The following is an 18,787-nucleotide window of genomic DNA, read 5'->3' as shown; positions in this document are numbered from 1 at the left end:
GAATTTGTTGATAGTGTTGCTGAGGTATTTGCGCCAGACGCATGTTACTTTTGGGGTTTCACTACTTGCTGTGTGATGTTTTGTTCATGAAGCAGCAGCAAAACTTACCTCCTGTGTTTATCCGAAGCAAAAATGATCAGAGGTTTTCAAGCTGAGAAATTGTTGAACTTTTTCAATCAGCTTTTGTTCTCAGACTTACTGATCAATAGGGTAATGTGCTCTAGTACTCTGTTTGGTTTGGTGTAATACCTGCTCTGGAATAATGTTTCACTTTGGTCTGAACCGCAGTTCATGATGCCAGAAATTGCCTTTTTAATTGATGTAATCAAGCCTTGGCAAGGAATGTCAAAGTGGAAAAACACAAACAGAAACACACTCCAGAAGTGTGAACACAGGAGAGTTTCTCAGGATGCTCAGAGGTGAATTTGGCCACCATCCAACCATTTAGAGGCGCAAATGGAATACCAGGATGCTTTTCTTCCTGCCCCCAAGGACAGGTTGAGCTTTGGCTTGTTCTCTGTTGGTTTGTGGTTCTCAGGCAGAGAAACACACACACATTCTCCCGCTGGCCCTGGTGTGAATTTCGGATGGAAGGCGCTGAATAGATCCTATTAAACAGAAGCGGATGGATGCATGGATGGATGGGTGACAGGCAGGATGAATGAGGAAGAAAAGTGGCACCCTCTCTGGTTTATTTATTCTCTGTGCATACACTCCCATCCAAGATATTTGTGATGCAAATTTTGCCCAAGAATCTGAGCTATGCCTCTTGGGAAGTTGATTGTGTGTGGGTGTTGGTGGGTGTACACTGAGGCGATTTTTGTGTGTTATCTGTCCAGTCTTTTGTGTCTCTTTCACTTAATCTCTTTATTGTAGTTTTAAAAAATTCATGCCTGACACCACAGATATATCAGACTGAAGTAAGTCAAGGTTAGATATGTTCACTTCAGTGGTGTTTAACATGGTGATTGAATCTGTCTTTCTGCACTTGCTGTGAGATAAATGTCTGCAGTATTCCTGCCAGTCAGCTGAGCAGTATACTCTAAACTGTGTGTATGTATTTGCGTGATATACTGTGCTGGCACATGTGTGTCAAGTATGGAGGTGTTCACACCGTCAGTGACTGATTGATGTTTTGCTCTATTCCGGCTGAGTGTTGGCAGTGTGAAGGGAACTCACTGTACTTGTGTAGAGGTGCTGCCTTCTGCAGGCTGAAAATGTATTTATTTATTTATTTTGAGATCTTGAACGAACTTGCACTTGAGTTTAGTCATCTTTAAGTGATTCCAGATTACTTTCTTTACCTTGCTGATATCATGACTCTTATTATGATTTCTTTTCTTTTTTTTTTTTTTTTTGTTCTCTTTAGATTCAAAGTGCTGCTTCCTGTGTGTTGATAAGAACTAGCAAAATTCACATCAAACATGGTCGTGTTCCCTTGAACAACTGATTTTTCTGCAGAGGCAGATAGAGAGAATCTTTGGTATTTCACTTGTGGAGATGCAATTATCTTTTCTGATTTTTATTTAGCTTGAAAGATTCTCACCAAGACGTTCCGTGCTTTGCACCTGTAAATTAAGCATATACCAGTAATTTTATCATCCTCTATATTTCTGCTTGCCAAACATTTTAATCATCCTAGCATTTGAGTGTGTTTGACAAATGCTGCATTCATGTGTGTGCACGTGTGTTTGGGTGACATTTAAAGACGTGCTCTCTTGTGAAATGGCCGGGGGAGAAGGGGGCAGCGGGTAGGGAACCCTCTGAATGCCAGTATCAAATTACTGGGCGTCCATCAGCTGGCACACACAGAGCTGCGGAGCTGGCTGAGGCTTTGTAGAAGACTGGCGGAAATGAGAATTTATTACAAACTAATTAAGCTTTTTTGATAGCATCAGTCTAGACTGCAAGCCCTTTATTTGACAGAATGAAAGATGAGGGGGGTTGAAGGAATTCAATCTTGCTCTAAATTAGTCAACATGGTTATCATAACTTGATATCTGCCAAGCATTGGGTGCATGTTAGTCAAATATGCTGTGATCGCTTCTGATGAGCTGTTTGATATCTGTATATTTACTGTATATTACAGTTAGTGTCTTGTAGTGAAAGAGAGGCAGTCAGATAGAGTGAGATTAAAATATGATCGTTTGCACAAAATGATAATTGCATTTCAGCGGGGAGGGCTTTGAGGTGTGGGCTGCTGTTTGCTTCCTCTGTCATAACTGGACGGCCTCACCAGGCTGTAAGGGAAGCCTTGCAAATGACTATGTGACGCGTGGGGGGTGATGGAGTTCTCTTCCAAGGCCTGAGACAGTACAGTACCTCTCATGGTACTTGCCGTCTGAATCAGCGCTCTGAATGTTATCTGCACAGGCTGAACAAAGATGACGCTGTTCGTTCTGGGGAAAGAACCAATGTTGTTTCGTCTCCTACTTTTCTTTTCCCAGGCATTTGTGGGGACGTTGCAATCCTGTTCGCTTGACATTTGGTTTGCCTGCCGGCTGGACAGAGGGGCTTCTGTTCTTTGAATTTGTGAACCACCCAAATATTTACATGCGGAATCACAACTGCACAGCATTGGAAGGAAAACATCCAAGACTTGGGTGCAAAATAGCGGCTTTATTGGCTTCTGTAATCATCCCAAGGCTTCTTAGTCCCTCTGTGACTCTGGCACTATGTTTGTGTGTTTGGCTGGACAGACTTTTGAACCCCCCATGCCTTTACTGCCTAATGATGAGCAGGATTGGCTTTAGTTGTGCTGAGGCATCCGGTGCCAAATCTTAGTGTGAATTAGATTGGCCAATCGTAGGCTGGAAGCCTGGCACAGATGTCCCCTTTCAGGAGGATTGAGATCTCACTCACACAGAAAACACAGTTCACAAATGCACAGATTTACTGTAAACACCTTCATATCTACAAACTCTCTTTTCATTTATTTTTTCTGTCTGTCTTTTCCACTGCATCCTGCTTTTTTTTTTTTCATTTGCACACAGTCACACTCGTGAGATCATGAAGGTGAAGGTTCGGTGGAAGTCTTGTACAGTGGTTTTGAAGTGCGATTGTTTGCTTTAAGTACAAGTCTTGAGTCCACTTTTAGTGTGTGTGTTTTGAATTCTGTCTCTCTTTCACACAATCACACATTGTGACCAAGGCATTGCCCAGGAAAAGAAAGGACAGGAAAGACAGAGGAATCTTTTTTCCTCTTCTGTGTCTTCAGACCACTGGAGGGTTTGTTCAGCTCGCCACTTGTAATTCCACTCAGAGACAAATGCTTCCATCCTGCGTCTGAGGGGCTTCCTACACACACACGCACACACAATACACACACAATACACACAGGCGGGTTGGCTCATGCCACTTCTCTTCCCATGTAAGAACCTTTTTTTGCTTTTATTTCATTACCTCTCTTCCTCTTTCTCTCTCACGTTTGTATTTATTTCCTCTCTTTTCTTTTTCTCCATTTCCTTGTCTCTGCCCCCCCCCCCCCCCCCCCCCACACACACACACCGTCTCTCTCCTGCTCTCCCTTAACATCCCTTAACATCTTTCATTGTGGTTCTCTTTTATTTCCCTGCCCTGTTTCTTTTGTCCTTCACTGCCTCTGCATTTCTGTCCCTTTAAAGCTTTTTATTTCCTTTCCTTTGGCATTCCCTCTCTCTCTTCTCTCTCCCTTCCTTCCTTCCTTCTTCTCTCCCTTACTTGCTCACACACACATTGTCTTTCATTAGCCATGTGTGCGAGGCTGTCAGTGGGCACACAGAGAGAATGGAAAACAGCTCATTTCCCCCTTTAATTACGACACCCAATTTGTTTAACAGACAACACACTGTCGGCAGCTCCTTCATACACCACTCAAGCTGTCATTTACATGCTTACACACACGTAGTTTTTTGCTGTGCATGTGTACTTTCACGCCGGTGAGCTTAAAACCCTTCAAAGTTCGGGGGGGGTAACTGTAGCATGGGTTAGGTTAAAGTGGCCACATGGATCAACTTCGCTTGTAAGGTTTAAGAAAATGAATGAATCCACGTGTCATAGATAATATGTATTACCTTTATAGTCTAATATGAATTAGAAAAACAAACCAAAAGTTTAGACAAGCTAGGTAATAATAAAAAACATGATCTGTCTGATGCAAATACACCTGACAGTGAGGCTGAACTATGTACAAGGCATCCAGAGTTAACTAGTGGTAGCCTTAGCATCAGCATGAAGCTTAGGCTTGGGTTAGGGTAAGTCTTATGGTGTAGAGTTAAGGCTTGTAGGGAATCAGTGTGTTTTCTGTCTTGTATGCCATATGAATCTATTTGTGTATTTGTGCTTCTGGATAAAAGGTTTGCTGTTAGATCTGCATTGGCAGTGCTGTGCTCAGGCACAAGGCCAACACAGGAAGTGGGACAGTGTTCAGTTCCCTTTGATTGGCAGCACTTCTTTGGCAACGCAGGATCAAGTGCCATTGACTTTGTCTTTCGCAAGTCTGGGCCTTTTTTTATATTCCTTTGCTTTCTTTCACTTGCTTCACTTGCTCTCTGTTCTGGCTCTCAGCTTACCACAATGGAGAGCATTAGAATCACAATAGATTTTCTTGTCCTGTAACCTTCACAGCATCTGGCATTTTAATAAAAGTCTGTGAAGAGAGAAATGATCACTGGTCTCTAATCCCTCATCTATGCATGTCGATCTGGCAATTCAACCATGACCTGTAGATTTGTGTCATTGTTACCTCCATTGCTTTCTCTCTCTCTCTCTCTCTCTGTCTCTAGTCACTACACCCACTCATACACCCACCTCTACACACATGCACACACACCGAGTCATCTGTCTCGCTGTTGCATTTTATGCTACTTTAAAACCCGGCTATTTTGGATGTTTTTCATTAGTTTACTCCTTCTGTTTGTGTGAATGTGTGTGTGTCTGTGTGTGCATGCCTTTAGTCATGCCTGCCTGGTATATTGTGTGTGAGCTAATCCCTGTTAAGATATTCACGGCAGCTAATCTGTTTAATTACACTACAAATTAAGGATATTTACTGTTCCAAGACTTTTATGTGACACCCGCCTTAATCAGGGCCTTAATCTGTCTGGCACTGTGTGTGTGTGTGTGTGTGTGTGTGTGTGTGCGCGTGTGCGTGTGTGCGTGTGTGTGTGTTACTCTGTATATTTCTGTGTGATTTATACTCTGTATGCTTAGACATATGTGCCTTTGTGTTTATCAGGCTATTTCTGCCAGAGTCTTCCTGTATCACTCTGCTTTAATTCTTTTTTTGAATATTTGCCTGCAACTAAGCAAGAAAATCAACAAGAGATTATTGTATTTTTCCAGTTGTCATCTTGGCACAAAAAGGCATCATTTACAAGGATAAAATGTAACATCACTGACATGTTACAGTATTTAAAGGACACAAACCCAGATCCCCACAAGCATCACTCTACTGGGCTCAGATTCGTGTTTGGATAATTCCACAAGATTAAAATTGTGTTCAAAACACGGGAACTGTTGTGTTCATTGTCAAGGGCAAAATAATGAACACACACACACCCGGAGCAGTGGGCAGCCAATGCTGCGGCACCCAGGGAGCAGTTGGGCGTCCGGTGCCTTGCTCAAGGGTCTCACCTCAGTATTGAAGGTGGACAGGGCACTGGCTATTCACTCTGTGCCACCGACAATTGAGACTCGAACCTGCAATTTTCAGGTTATAAGTCCGACTCCCTAGCCATTAGGCCACGACAATTGTATCTGAATTGTAGGAAAAGCCAAGTTACTTACATTTGTCAAGTCCTCTAAAATTCTTTCTATTGTGCCCTCAAACGCCAAATGGTTTACTAAAAAAGACACAAAGTTCAGCTTTTTTGTGTTATTTTGTTACCTCCAAAAATTGTGCCAGTTTTCACTGAAAAAACAAAAACAAACACATAATAAGATCAGATGAGTTTGGAAACTCTCAGGATCTCAGGAATGACTTTTTTGTGTGCTACCTCTTTATGTGTTTCTGTAACCTGTAACCTTTTGTTGACCCTGGATGGAGCCTGTATATGTAGCACTAAAAGCATGTTGCAAGGAGCAGTTAGCTTGAAATATGAAAACATAAATAGTTTACTGTTTGAGTCAGAGGAGCCTGCAGGAAAGATGTAGCACATCCTTAGGGCCTGAGAAGACAAACAAAGTCTTCTTAGCTCAGAAGTTTGTTTAAAGACATTGAGGCTTTACAGTAATTTGACTTTGACTTTTAAGTGTTTTTTTTTACATGTAAGGCTGCAGTAATAGGTATAATTGGCAGAATTCTTCACACAAGAACACTGGAATTTGATCTGAAATTGTTTAGTAAAATGTAGGGTGCACTAATTTGATTGCAGTCTCAGACTTTGTCAGCATTGCACACTAAGTGTCTATATTTATGAGTTAGCATGTATGCTAGCATAAATGCTAAAGTTATATTAGCATGTCTTTCTGCTTTCTTTGTATCTTTATGTGTATGTGAATAATGTAAGTTGCAATTTGCAAGTGTAAAAAAATGTATGTATGCTAGTTTCTATTAAATTTGCATGGGCTCATACAGTATTTGGATATCCATTCATACTCTATGAAGTTCAGGTTGTGTGTGTTCTGATGGAGCATGTTGTCCTTTTTAAACGGCCCCTCCTGTGATGGTGACCTGTAATAAATGAGTGGGCATGAGAAAGTGGCAGCCGTGACAGCTGACTGGGGAGGGAGGGAATACAGAGAGAGAGAGAGAAGGTGGAGGTGTGCGTTAAGGTGTGTGTTGAGGAGTGTGTGTGTGTGTGTGCAGACCGAGTGAAGACAAAGTCAGACAAGCGGAGGTAAAAGAGATGGGAAGTCTTAAAGGATAGATAAGGAGCGAGCATGGGAGGATGAGGATAAAACAATGGAGGGACAGAGGAGGGTGATACTGAGAGATTGTGGGGCAGATGGTGTGGAACAATACCTTGACCAAAGGTGGGGACTCTTTCTTTGCCACCACTTGTTCTTCTTAACCTCATTATCCTCACCCTCCCCCTTTTTGTCTCTCTGAAGTCACCTTGCAGTCCAGCAGAAATATAGCCGCTCCTTTGGCTGGTTTAAAGGTACATAAAACTTGTGGAGGAGAAAACCTTGGCTAGCCTTTGCTGTAGTTGTGACTGTGTGTCTGTGTGAGTGTGTGTGTGTGTGTGTGTGTGCGCGCTTGAAGGTGAGTCACCTTCAGCAGAAAGAAAGATGATAGAGCTCTGGAAAGAGTGCACTTGTAAGAATTCGTTTGTGTATTTCTATGGTTTTGTGCATCGGTTCATTAATTTTTCTGCAGCTGAAAGGCAAAAACACACAGTCTCAGCTGCTCAAAGACACACACACACCTGAGTGCTCCCTTGCGTCGTACCTTAACCAGTTGCTCTGCAGCACAAATGCTACTGCTCTTGGCAAGGTGAAAGTGAGCTGATGGTGGGTCATTTGCAGGATGGGAGACAGTTCGACACAGATAGAGAGAGAAAGCAAGCAAGGCGGTCTAATTTCAGCTACGAAAGAAAGAGATTTGTCTGTGGCTACAGTGTGTGTGTGTGTGTGTGTGTGCGTGCGTGCGTGTGTGTGCATGTGTGTGTGTGTGTCCATCCAGCAGAGGTTAAGGTGGAGTGAGAAAGGCAGTGTGTTGTCTCTGAGGAGTACAGCTATCACTGCTGCTGAATGCTCCAATTAATCAGCCTGGGCCACACAGGCACTCACTGTGTGTGTGCTTGCTGGGGTTTGCAGTTGTGTGTTTGTCAAGTGTCTATTGTGGAATTGCGAAGTGTGTCAAGATCTATATTTGCATCAGTGCGAGGCATCATCACACACATACACACACAGAGCCATGTTTTGTCTTGTCTCCATGGATAATGCTAATGGTGTCACAGTGGTTGGTTCTACCTGAAGAAAAGGAAAAGATGGAAAACAAATACAGTGTGTGTGTGTGTGTGTGTGTGTGTGTGTGTGTGTGTGCATGCGCACATATGTTTATGAGATAGTGAGGGCAGTCAGGGGCCAGTCGACGGTCAGATACATACCATGATGTTCACGGTCATCCCCTTCATCCTTGTTTTAAACAATAATATAGACAAATTATAGTTGTTTTGGTCTTTCAGGGCTAATATTATTTATTATCAGTCTAAATTATTTAATAGATATTTGAATAATCTTCCAATGAATCATTTAGTCTGTCACATCAAAGCTAAAGTCTTCAAATTGTTCATTTTGTCTAACAGTCCAAACCCAAAGATACACAAGAAAAAGAAAATACAGATATTTCACATGAAACTAAACCGATGTTGAAATATCTCAGTATTGTTTTATTCCAGGTTCATTCTGAGTCCATTAAATTCGGAAGTGGCTGCATGTATTCATGTGTTTTCCTGCAGATAAGGACTGAGAGAACTGCAGAGAAGAAAAAGAGACTGAGCAAGTATGAAAGACAGACAGAGGCATTTAGAAAGCCTGAGATAAATACAAAGGCAGGTCGAGTTGAAACACACGTGGTTTCACTGTCCGGTGTTTCACACGGAGCTTCATACCATCATGCTGCTGCCCTCTGTGAGCCCGCGTTCCACTTGGAAATGAAATTCTCAAAAGACTTTCCCTCCCGTGCAGTCATGTTTCAAACACGGGTCGGTCGGGTACAAACAGATTCACTCACAAAACTCAGTGCTGTGGTCTGTCATAACTTTTTGTGCCAGATTATCGACTGCTCTTAGGGGATGTTCCAGTTGTAAATCCAATTAGGTAAAAAAAATAAGATCCTGCTCGTCAGTCAGTATTTTTAAAGCAGATGGGGATGTATGTTATTTAATGGATTTCTGTGTCAGTTTTTACCATATCGATTGCTCCAACTCAGTGGAAAAACTAACAAAACTAACAAAAACTTAAATCCTCAAGATTACATCTATGGTTAATGGTGAAAAGGAACTGGTGTTGTCTTTTGTAGATACATTGTTAATGAATAATCACAGATAGTGCTAGACTTGGTGACAAATACATTGTCTTTTTGTGTTTCTGTTCTTGTAAAGCCACACTTTGTTGTTGTGACACAGCAGCAGTAGGAAATGTTAATGGTTTTTTTTTTCCCCTGTGTGGAAAAGACGCACCTCATCACTAAAAATTACAGAGATTATATAGAGAGGTAATTAGAGAATCTTAATATATTGAATGGCTGAAAACATAAATAAATTGCTTGAGGAAGATGTTGTAACAGATGATAAACAAAAGTGATATTTTTTTAATATTACTCATTTCAGACATTTTGTAACGCAGGCAAGAGAGTCTTATCAAAGCTGCTTCACATAGACTAAATGTCATGGTATGACTGAGCTAGCAAACAGAGAGACCCTGCAAAAACCTTTTTTTCTTCTGCGTTAAGATAAGACAGTGAGAGAGAGTTGTTGTAGTGAAAGTGTCAGATAGAGGATATGCACACACACACACACACACCAAGAGACACACACCGTCAAGCTAAGCAGCAGAGAAAATGTGCTGTCATAAAATAGGGTAAGAGGAAAGATATGCAGTTTGTCCTGTGTAGGAACACATTAGGTGCCTGGACACTCACACAAGTAGTCATATTTCATTTCCCTCCATACAGTGTTTCCATTTTCATTCAGAGATGTGATATCTACCTGCAGAACATGTGACATGTGTACAGTAGGCACACACACACACACACACACTGAGGGGAAGAGGGAGAGATAACGAGTAAGAGACAAAGAGATGCCGACAAGAAGAAAGCGAGCGTGTTCCTCCAGAGTGAAGTACCAGGAAAAGGCAAGTAAGCAGCAGATGTTAGAAAAGGCAGAGGTGAGAGAAAGGGAAACAGTTGCAGCCCTGTGGGCTACACAGACAGAAAGAGGCAGAAGTATGGCTATTTGCCTTTTCTTCTTCTCCCACCATCTGCCCCTCTGGTTTTCTCATTTACTTAATTAGTGTGCTGCGTCTGAAGGCCACTGCTCCCAAATGACATCAGTTGTGTGCAACTAATATGTGTATTACCATATGTGTACGTAGCTCAGGTGTGCTTGTGCATTGAGTTTGTGTATGGATGTAGCGTGTGTGTCCCTGCAGGAGTGCATGTGCTGCAGCAGCATGTATAGTGGCTTGTCAATAAACAAAAGCTGGTAATATGTAAAAATAAATAAATAAAAAGAGTGGTGAACAGTATTTTGGGGCTTGAAGACAAGCTCACTGTTGTAATAGACTTTAACGTCTACTAAAATTTTATCCTAAGCTGTTCCAATCCAAGATTGTCACCAATTTTAAAATAATAGTTGGCTTTTTTGTTCCTGAAGGTGTTTTCACATGATCCTGCAATTTGCTCAATTATTTTTGTTTTATTAGCAAATTCACGCTGTGACCAGAAATATGTGGACACTTCTGCATTTTTAAATTTCAGACTGTTATTTACAGTATGAGGTTTCATTCCCACGCAAAGCTTATCTGATCTGAGAGTTGTGCCTATAAAGACACTATTGATGGATCCTATATGCATATCTTTGCTTATGTGAGCGTGAGGCAGTTTTTTTTTTTTTTTTTGAATGATAGTTTGGCTAAGAATCTGTCCTCTGAAACCTGTCAATGAAGAAAGCTGCTTTACACCGATATTGATAACAATGAAAGTAAAATAGTCTGTTTATAAGCTTGTCTTCTCTGGATAGATCCAGGGATATGCATCGATGGTACATGATGACACTCACCTTCAGCAGTTTGAAAACTTAATGAACAGAAATATAGACAGTTGAACTAATAAAGTGTGACGGTGAAAATAAACCTGCATTGGGAGTTTTACAGACTTTTTAATGCAGCTGTGGTTAGTAAAGAACATCCATCATATCTGTGATAGAGGATACTGACTGGTATCTGATGTTTAATAAAAGGCTGATGTCTGCTAGATAAAATGACAAACCAATATATCCAGCCTCACACATAAATAACAGTTTGAGGTTTTGTTTTTTTTTTTTTTTTATATATATATAAACTTTTTCTATGGTGCAGTGTAGTAAACTAGCCAACTTATTTGGTACTGTACGGTGAGATTTGATACAGTAATCAATAATTTGAATAATAAAGGCTCGTAAGCTTTTTGGTAATTATGTATCTAAGTGATATTTGACCAGTCACTTTGCTTGGATAAAATTGCTGATTGTGTGCTGATTGTTTCTGTTCTTGAAACAACAATAAAAATTGTAGATTTGCACCATGAGTTGCCAAACAATCGTCTCTGCTATGTTTAAGTGATTTCTCAAGTGCCATGACGACAAAAGATGTAATTTGTTGTCTTGAGTGTTGTTGCCACTTTTGAAAGTGTAATCAAGCTTTGGATTTGTTTAGAGGAGTGATCAAAGTGCACACACACAGGCTATATATACAGGGGTGTCTGGCAGGAGTGACAGTGGATGCAGTCATGCTCAGGCTGGCATGGAATGGACAGATTGCAAGCTGTCACTCACTCTTCCTCTCCTTTCCTTTTTTTCTTTCCTCCCATCTTCTGATGGATATCAACTCCTGCATCTCTTTGTCTCTTTTTCTGTGCCTGGAAGTTTTTGACTGGCATGAGAGAGAAAGAGATGGGAGGGAAAGTCAGCAATGCTGAAAGCTGACAAGGCATTCTAAGTTTGTAAGTGCGCTGTGTTGCTGTTTCACAGCACGGTGCTTCCAGCCTGAACGCGCTTTGTTGTGTGACATCAAACACATAAGAAACCACATTCACGCTCCTTTGTTCTCCTTTCGAGCAAGTTCAACTCGGCAGCTCCTTCAGCCATATACATGCCACAGGAGACCACATGAGCCCTCATTCCAGGCAAATGCAGAAAGAGGAAACAAGTCAAAGGCAGCTCTTCTAGGGAAACATTATGAGAGTGTTCAATTTCTGCCACATATTCGAACCATTAAACATTTGAATTTAATGAAGGGCTTCTGTCACCTCTGAGGAGCTGCCTTGATTTGTTTCATCCTCATTTTCCCCGATTCTTAGTCCAGCAAAGAAGCACCTTCCTCACTCCGGAGATTTCTGTCTCGAGCAATGAACTATTGTCATCATGAAAGTTAATCTAGTTAAAAGGGCGGATGGAGGGACATGTTAACAAAGCTTTGTAAGGAGAGATCGTGATGCAAGGACACAGTTTTATCAGTGGGAGGGCTGCGGTAATCGGCTATCTAAGGGTGGGAGGCAGCAGGGGGTTCCCAGTTATCAAGACAGCTTTGAGATTCACAGAACCTGAAACAATGGGAAGGAAAGCAGGAAACACACAACTCTGAAGTGTGATAACCTCTGCTTTTACATTTCTCTACTTTCTTTTTGGAAAGTTATGCTGCTGTTGGAGCAGAGAAAGTAATTAATTATTTTGACATACAATGCTTGCTCAGAGTAAGTCAGATTTTTGTAAGTTAATTTTTCAGTAATGAAAGCTTTTTTTCACCAAAATGGAGACAGCATATTAAGAGTTTTCAGTGGAGTGTAAAAATGCAAAGAAACTATGCACTTAGAGCATCTGGCAGTTCTTTGACTTGACAATGTAAATGGAGAAATAAAAGAGCCTCTTGTTCATTTTGTGTTTTTATAAAAGGTTGATTTATTGGATGGACATTTATTTAATGCAAAAGGAAAAAATAACATCATGAGAAAAATGTAAAATAGATTGCAATGACAACCCATGTTCATGGCAGAAGAAGTTGTCAAAATGTCATTGAAACTTTATTAGTTTTATTATTGATTTATCTGCACAGTGGCGTATTTTATGAGTACACTGTCTGAGCATTCATTTGATCCAGAAGTGCACTAAATTTGTTTCTAAGACAAATAAGTTTTGTAATTGAGAATCTACACCCATGGATTTTTGGGCTATCTGATAATTCAGCAGAAAGGACATAATTTATATTTGATTGTTTTGTTTGCTATTGGTAGGTTGACATTTATGTAAATTATTATTTGCTTGTCTTTATACATGCGGCATTTGGAGGCTGTTTGTACAAGTTACATTATAGCACAGACGCATAATTTACTACATGGAGGCACAAATTAAAAATAATCATCACAGTATATAAACTGCATTCAGCTACCGACTACAGCTGCATTCATATCAGCACGCCTCTCGTTCAGTTGCTTCCACACTCAGAGGCAATGAGAGTAGAACACAGATATAAAACTATACTGGCGCATAAAACACTTACTGCTCATTTGCCTGTGTGTGGCTGTATAATGAGCATCTGTGCTTTTTAATGTAGTGTTATTACCTTTAACAGCACACCTGTCTATTCTGTGTCAGATAAAGAGATTAGCTCTTTTTTTTTTTTCCTTTGGAAGGCTTTTTAAATGCCATCCAGCAATTGGCTTCATAGGTAGTTAGCCAAAGGAGGACTGACACAGTTACATGGACGAACACACGTGCGCACACCACATACACACACACATACACACACACTTTCATAGCAAAAATATTCTGTTGGGGAAATAGTGCTGCTAATTAGTAGAATTAGCCACAGATCAAAAGGTTCAATTAAAAAGTAGTGTTGCAGCATGGAGGCGGTGGGCCCAATTTGCATCACAACACATGCAGATGACGCAGACAGACGGACAGGGGGAAGCTGCAATATGGCATGTCCCTCACAGAAAGTGCCACGAAAGTTAATAGACAACATACTATATACAGCAAATATAACAAAGATAACTTAGAGGGATGGTTCACCTAGATTACCAAAGCACGCATTGCTAATTCTGGTTTTATTTCTTTGTGCACATACACACACACAAGAAAGTATTCATTTGCTGTGAACACATTTATGTATGTGCACGAACACCAACTAATCAGAAGCATGTCATTGATTTGCACACAGACACACATTCTTGCTGTGCAGTTGTCTGTACCTCCGTGTTTTTGGCCTTTTGAGTTCCAGGCTTAATTAACAGTATAATTATGTGTGTGCTGTTATGGCTTTGCTCAGTGGGGTATGTGCTTTTTTGTGTGTGTATGTGTGTGTGTGTATGTTTGCATGTGTGGACATCCCCAGAGCTGCTAAATGTGTTCTCTGCCACAGCTTGGACCAACACAGTCAGTTCACAGCATCGCTAATTTACCATTTAAATTCCACATGTTTGACTCCCAATTAAAAACAGCGCAGACACCAGGAACACACATTTTTCTTTCCTCCTTCTGTGTTTATTTCAGTTAAAGGAATTGCATTAAGTGTCATGTCATGTAAAATGCAATTTTCTGCTTTTTATATCATGGTTTAATTTATGGGTATTTTCCCCTTCTGGCTAAATGTACATCGCTCTCTCTATTCTGCTTCACTTTCAAAGCCAACTTTGTCACCTTTTCATCAGTGACATGTAAATGTTAATCTCTGGGTATGTTTTCATGCTTTGAATTTTCTGATCTTCCACCTTTATGCTAGAGGTGACTTAATATTATCCAGCTCAAAGTTAGTTTCCTTCATTAAAAGCTACCAATCTTGAGTACCGGCTGAAGATGGGACCATGGTAAAATCACACATTCACGTCTTACAGTGATAACTTTGTCCTACTAGGTAGTCAGACAGCATTGAAGCAAAGGAACTATTTATAGACACTGGAGTGCAATGGAACAAACAGTTAACTAATAGTTTCCTATTTAGACATCTACAGACATGGAGCAGCATTAGCATTGGAACTTGTTTAGGTGTTTAGCTGCAAAATGCTACTCTACTATATGTCCACCAGTGAGTGGCTAACTTTATCCATCTACTATATAGTGCTAGGCACATTACATAACAGTGAGTTTTTAAATATGTTTTTTCTGAAAACAACTACTTGTGAGAGTTAGTATAGCGGTGAGCTGTAAAACCAAAACAATAAGCTGAAAGATGCTAAAATGCCTCATAGAAATATACTTATAAGTAATATAAAATTGATTGGTGCAGCTTTAAATTCCTGCCATGATGTGACCAAGAACCACATCAGGCTACAAGCTGAACCAATATTGACTTGTGCAGAGATGCATTGTTGAGCTAATTGTGTAGACTTATGAGAAAAAAAAAAGTTTTGCACAGTAGTGTAACTACATCACATTAGATCTGCATTTGCTTCTCCGAAAGGATAGTCACTATTTACACGACAGCACTTTTTATGAAATTACACGTTCAAGACCGGCCAGCGTTGTTCTTCTGAACAGAACAGTCTTGCTATGTCAGTTTGAGTGTAGAGCCAGTGCCTATGTTGAGTGTGTGTGTATGTGCATTCCCAAGCTGCTACTATCTGTTACAGTGGCAGTTTGTAGCTTCATGCTGTGTTAAAAAGCAGTGTCCAGGTTGGTACCAGGCCTCATTCATCAGCCTCACTCAGGAACAGACCTGGCTACTGGGAAAACCACCTGGGACACACATTCACACACAGCCACTCACGCTCAGGGCTTACTAATGTTTAGCAAACAGCTACACTTACACCCTCAACACCACAAAGGAATACTTTGACATGACATATTTTACCACATGCACACATTCATTAAGTGTATACATATTCAAGCTAAACGCCAAGTCTTGACCCCTCATACTGGCAACATTTGACACCGACACATTCTCTCTGACCTCTGCGTCCTCATCTGTGTCCCCCTGGCATTTTTCCACTGTTCTCAACCCCTCTTTGCTATTTTACAGCAAAGTCTTTCACGCCTCAGTCCATCTGCTGTTTGGCTGCTACTGCTACACATTCACACTGCAGCTCCTGTCTGAGCCAAGCTCACACTGGCCTCCACTGATAATGCATCCAGCATGTTTCCTCCAGTAGCATCTACAAGAATTAAAATAAAAGATATTTTGCTCTTAAGTCCAGGGTTCCAAAGAAACACCTCAGTTCCATCCAGGTGCTAAATGGTTTAAACAATCACTCCTATTTCTTTTTCTCTTGTAACATTAAAAGGGTAAAAAGTGTAATGGCCATCCGTCTATTTTCAAGGACCTGCTTTTAGAAGGATTTGATGGTTACTTTTAAAGTGACAGTTGTTTGTGTACATTTGGTAAACCCTTTTATGGAAACTGCCTAGTGCTGTTAGTACATTCCTTGTTCACTAGGTATGTCTGAAGATTATTTTTTTATTCATTGCATTATTTAAATCAACCTTGAGACACCAGTGATTTTTAACAGGTTTTTCTTTCCTCAGAAGAGTTTAGAGTTTAATGTTGAACTACTTTGAAAATACTGGAGAGAATGCAGTGTTTTAAGAGTGTCAGAAATGAAATCCATTGTTTTTGTCATTATTTCAAGTCATAAGTGATTAGGAAAACAAATGCAACCCAACCACAGGGGGGCACAATCCGACATAAAATTTAAGCCAAATCAAACATGCGAATCACAAATATGACTTCCATACTGGATCGGTCGCGGCCCAGGTTAACAATGACCGCCACTGGTGCTGTTGACTTACAGGGTGCCAGTGGAAATTGGACTACTGTTGGTCGAAGAAGGAGAAGAGGAAGGCGTGTTCGTGGGCAAAGAGAGAAGAGGAAGGGCAGGAGTGTAGGACTTAGAGTAGGGACTTTGAATGTAGGGACTTTGTCAGGGAAAACTAGAGAGTTGGCTGATATGATGGAGAGAAGAAAGGTGGATATCTTGTGTGTTCAGGAGACCAGGTGGAAAGGTAGCAAGGCCTATAGATTAGGAGCAGGGTTCAAGCTGTTTTATCATGGTGTGGATGGAGAGAGGAATGGAGTAGGAGTTATCCTGAAGGAGGGCTTTGCTAGGAATGTTCTGGAGGTGGAGAGAGTGTCAGATAGGGTGATGAGTCTGAAGCTGGAAGTTGAAGGTGTGATGTTGAATGTTGTCAGTGGTTATGCCCCACAGGTAGGATGTGAATTAGAAGAGAAGGAGAAATTCTGGAGGGAGATGGATGAGGTGATTCAGGGTATCCCTAGTGGTGAGAGAGTGGTGATTGGGGCAGACTTCACTGGACATGTTGGTGAGGGAAACAGACGTGATGAGGAAGTGATGGGTAAGTTTGGAATGGTAGACTTCTCAAAAAGGATGGAAATGGCTGTAGTGAACACATTTTTCCAGAAAAGGGAGGAGCATAGGGTGACATATAAGAGTGGAGGCAGGAGCACACAAGTTGATTACATCTTGTGCAGACGTTACAACCTGAAAGAGATCAGTGACTGCAAAGTAGTAGCTGGGGAGAGTGTAGCTAGACAGCATAGGATGGTGGTGTGTGGGATTACTCTAGTGGTGAGGAAGATGAAGAGGACAAGGGCAGAGCAGAGGACCAAGTGGTGGAAGTTGAAAAAGGAATAGTGTTGTGTGGCTTTCAGGGAGGAGCTGAAACAGGCTCTGGGAGGTCAGGAGGTTCTTCCAGATGACTGGACAGCTACAGCTAAAGTGAACAGGGAGACACTTGGTGTGTCATCTGGAAAGATGAAAGCAGATAAGGAGACTTGGTGGTGGAATGAGGAAGTTCAGAAGTGTGTTAAGAGGAAAATGTTAGCTAAGAAGAAGTGGGACACTGAGAGGACAGAAGAGAACAGACAGGAGTACAGGGAGATGCAGCGTAAAGTGAAGGTAGAGGTGGCAAAGGCCAAACAAAGGGCGTATGAGGATTTGCATGATAGGTTGGACTCTAAGAAGGGAGAGGTGGATTTGTACAGGTTGGCGAGGCAGAGAGAGAGATGGGGAGGATGTGCAGCAGGTTAGGGTGATTAAGGACAGGGATGGAAATGTGTTGACAGGTGCCACAAGTGTGATGGAAAGATGAAAGGAATACTTTGAAGAGTTGATGAATCAGGAAAATGTTAGAGAGCACAGAGTAGAAGAGGTGACTGTTGTGGAGCAGGAAGTAGCAAAGATCAGTAAGGATGAAGTGAGGAAGGTGCTGAAGAGGATGAAGAGTGGACAGGCCAGTTGGTCCTGATGACATACCTGTGGGGATATGGAAGTGTTTAGGAGAGGTGGCAGTAGAGTTTTTGACTGGGCTACCTATCAAGATCTTGGAGAGTGAGAGGATGCCTGAGGAATGGAGGAGAAGTGTACTGGTGCCCATCGAACAAGGGAACAAGGGAGATGTGCAGAGTAGTGGAAACCACAGAGGAATAAAGCTGATGAGTCACACAATGAAGTTATGGGAAAGAGTAGTGGAGGCTAGGCTGAGGTCAGAAGTGAGCATTTGTGAGCAGCAGTATGGTTTCATGCCAAGAAAGAGAACCACAGAGTGGCAGAGAAGTATGTTTGAGTGGTGCAGGACATCTATGAGAGCTGTAAGACAGTGGTGAGGTGTGCTGTAGGGGTGACAGAGGAGTTCAAGGTGGAGGTGGGACTTCACCAAGAATCAGCTTTGAGCCCTTTCTTGTTTGCTGTCGTGATGGACAGGCTGACAGATGAGGTTAGACAGGAATCTTCTTGGACTGTGATGTTTGCAGATGACATTGTCATCTGTAGCGAAAGCAGAAAGCAGGTGGAGGAAAATCTAGAGAGGTGGAGGTTTGCTCTGGAAAGGAGAGGAATGAAGGTTAGCCGCAGTAAAACAGAGTACGTGTCCAAATGAGAGGGACTCAAGTAGAACGGTGAGGTTACAGGGAGTAGAGGTGAAGAAGGTGGAGGATTTTAAGTACCTATCGGTCAACAGTCCAGAGCAACGGAGAGTGTGGAAAAGAAGTGAAGAGACGTGTGCAAGCAGGTTGGAACGGGTGGAGGAAAGTGTCAGGTGTGATGTGTGACAAAAGAGTGTCAGCAAGAATGAAAGGAAAGGTGGACAAGACCAGCAATGTTGTCTGGTTTAGAGACAGTGGCACTGAGAAAAAGACAGGAGGCAGAGCTGGA

The 18,787-nt window shown here is 41.5% G+C and overlaps 1 protein-coding gene across 3 annotated transcripts in view; it reads left to right on the top strand.

Annotated features, from left to right (window-relative positions):
• Positions 1 to 18,787, top strand: part of LOC113127487 (receptor tyrosine-protein kinase erbB-4-like) — a 210,113-nt gene that overhangs the window by 1,171 nt on the left and 190,155 nt on the right. The gene's annotated exons all lie outside the window — the stretch shown is intronic.

The sequence above is a fragment of the Mastacembelus armatus genome, chromosome 2 (genome assembly GCF_900324485.2).
Source record: "Mastacembelus armatus chromosome 2, fMasArm1.2, whole genome shotgun sequence".
NCBI classification, from domain to species: Eukaryota; Metazoa; Chordata; class Actinopteri; order Synbranchiformes; family Mastacembelidae; genus Mastacembelus; species Mastacembelus armatus.
The sequence above is the reverse complement of the archived record's forward strand: the minus strand, read 5'-3'. Positions and strand labels throughout refer to the sequence as shown.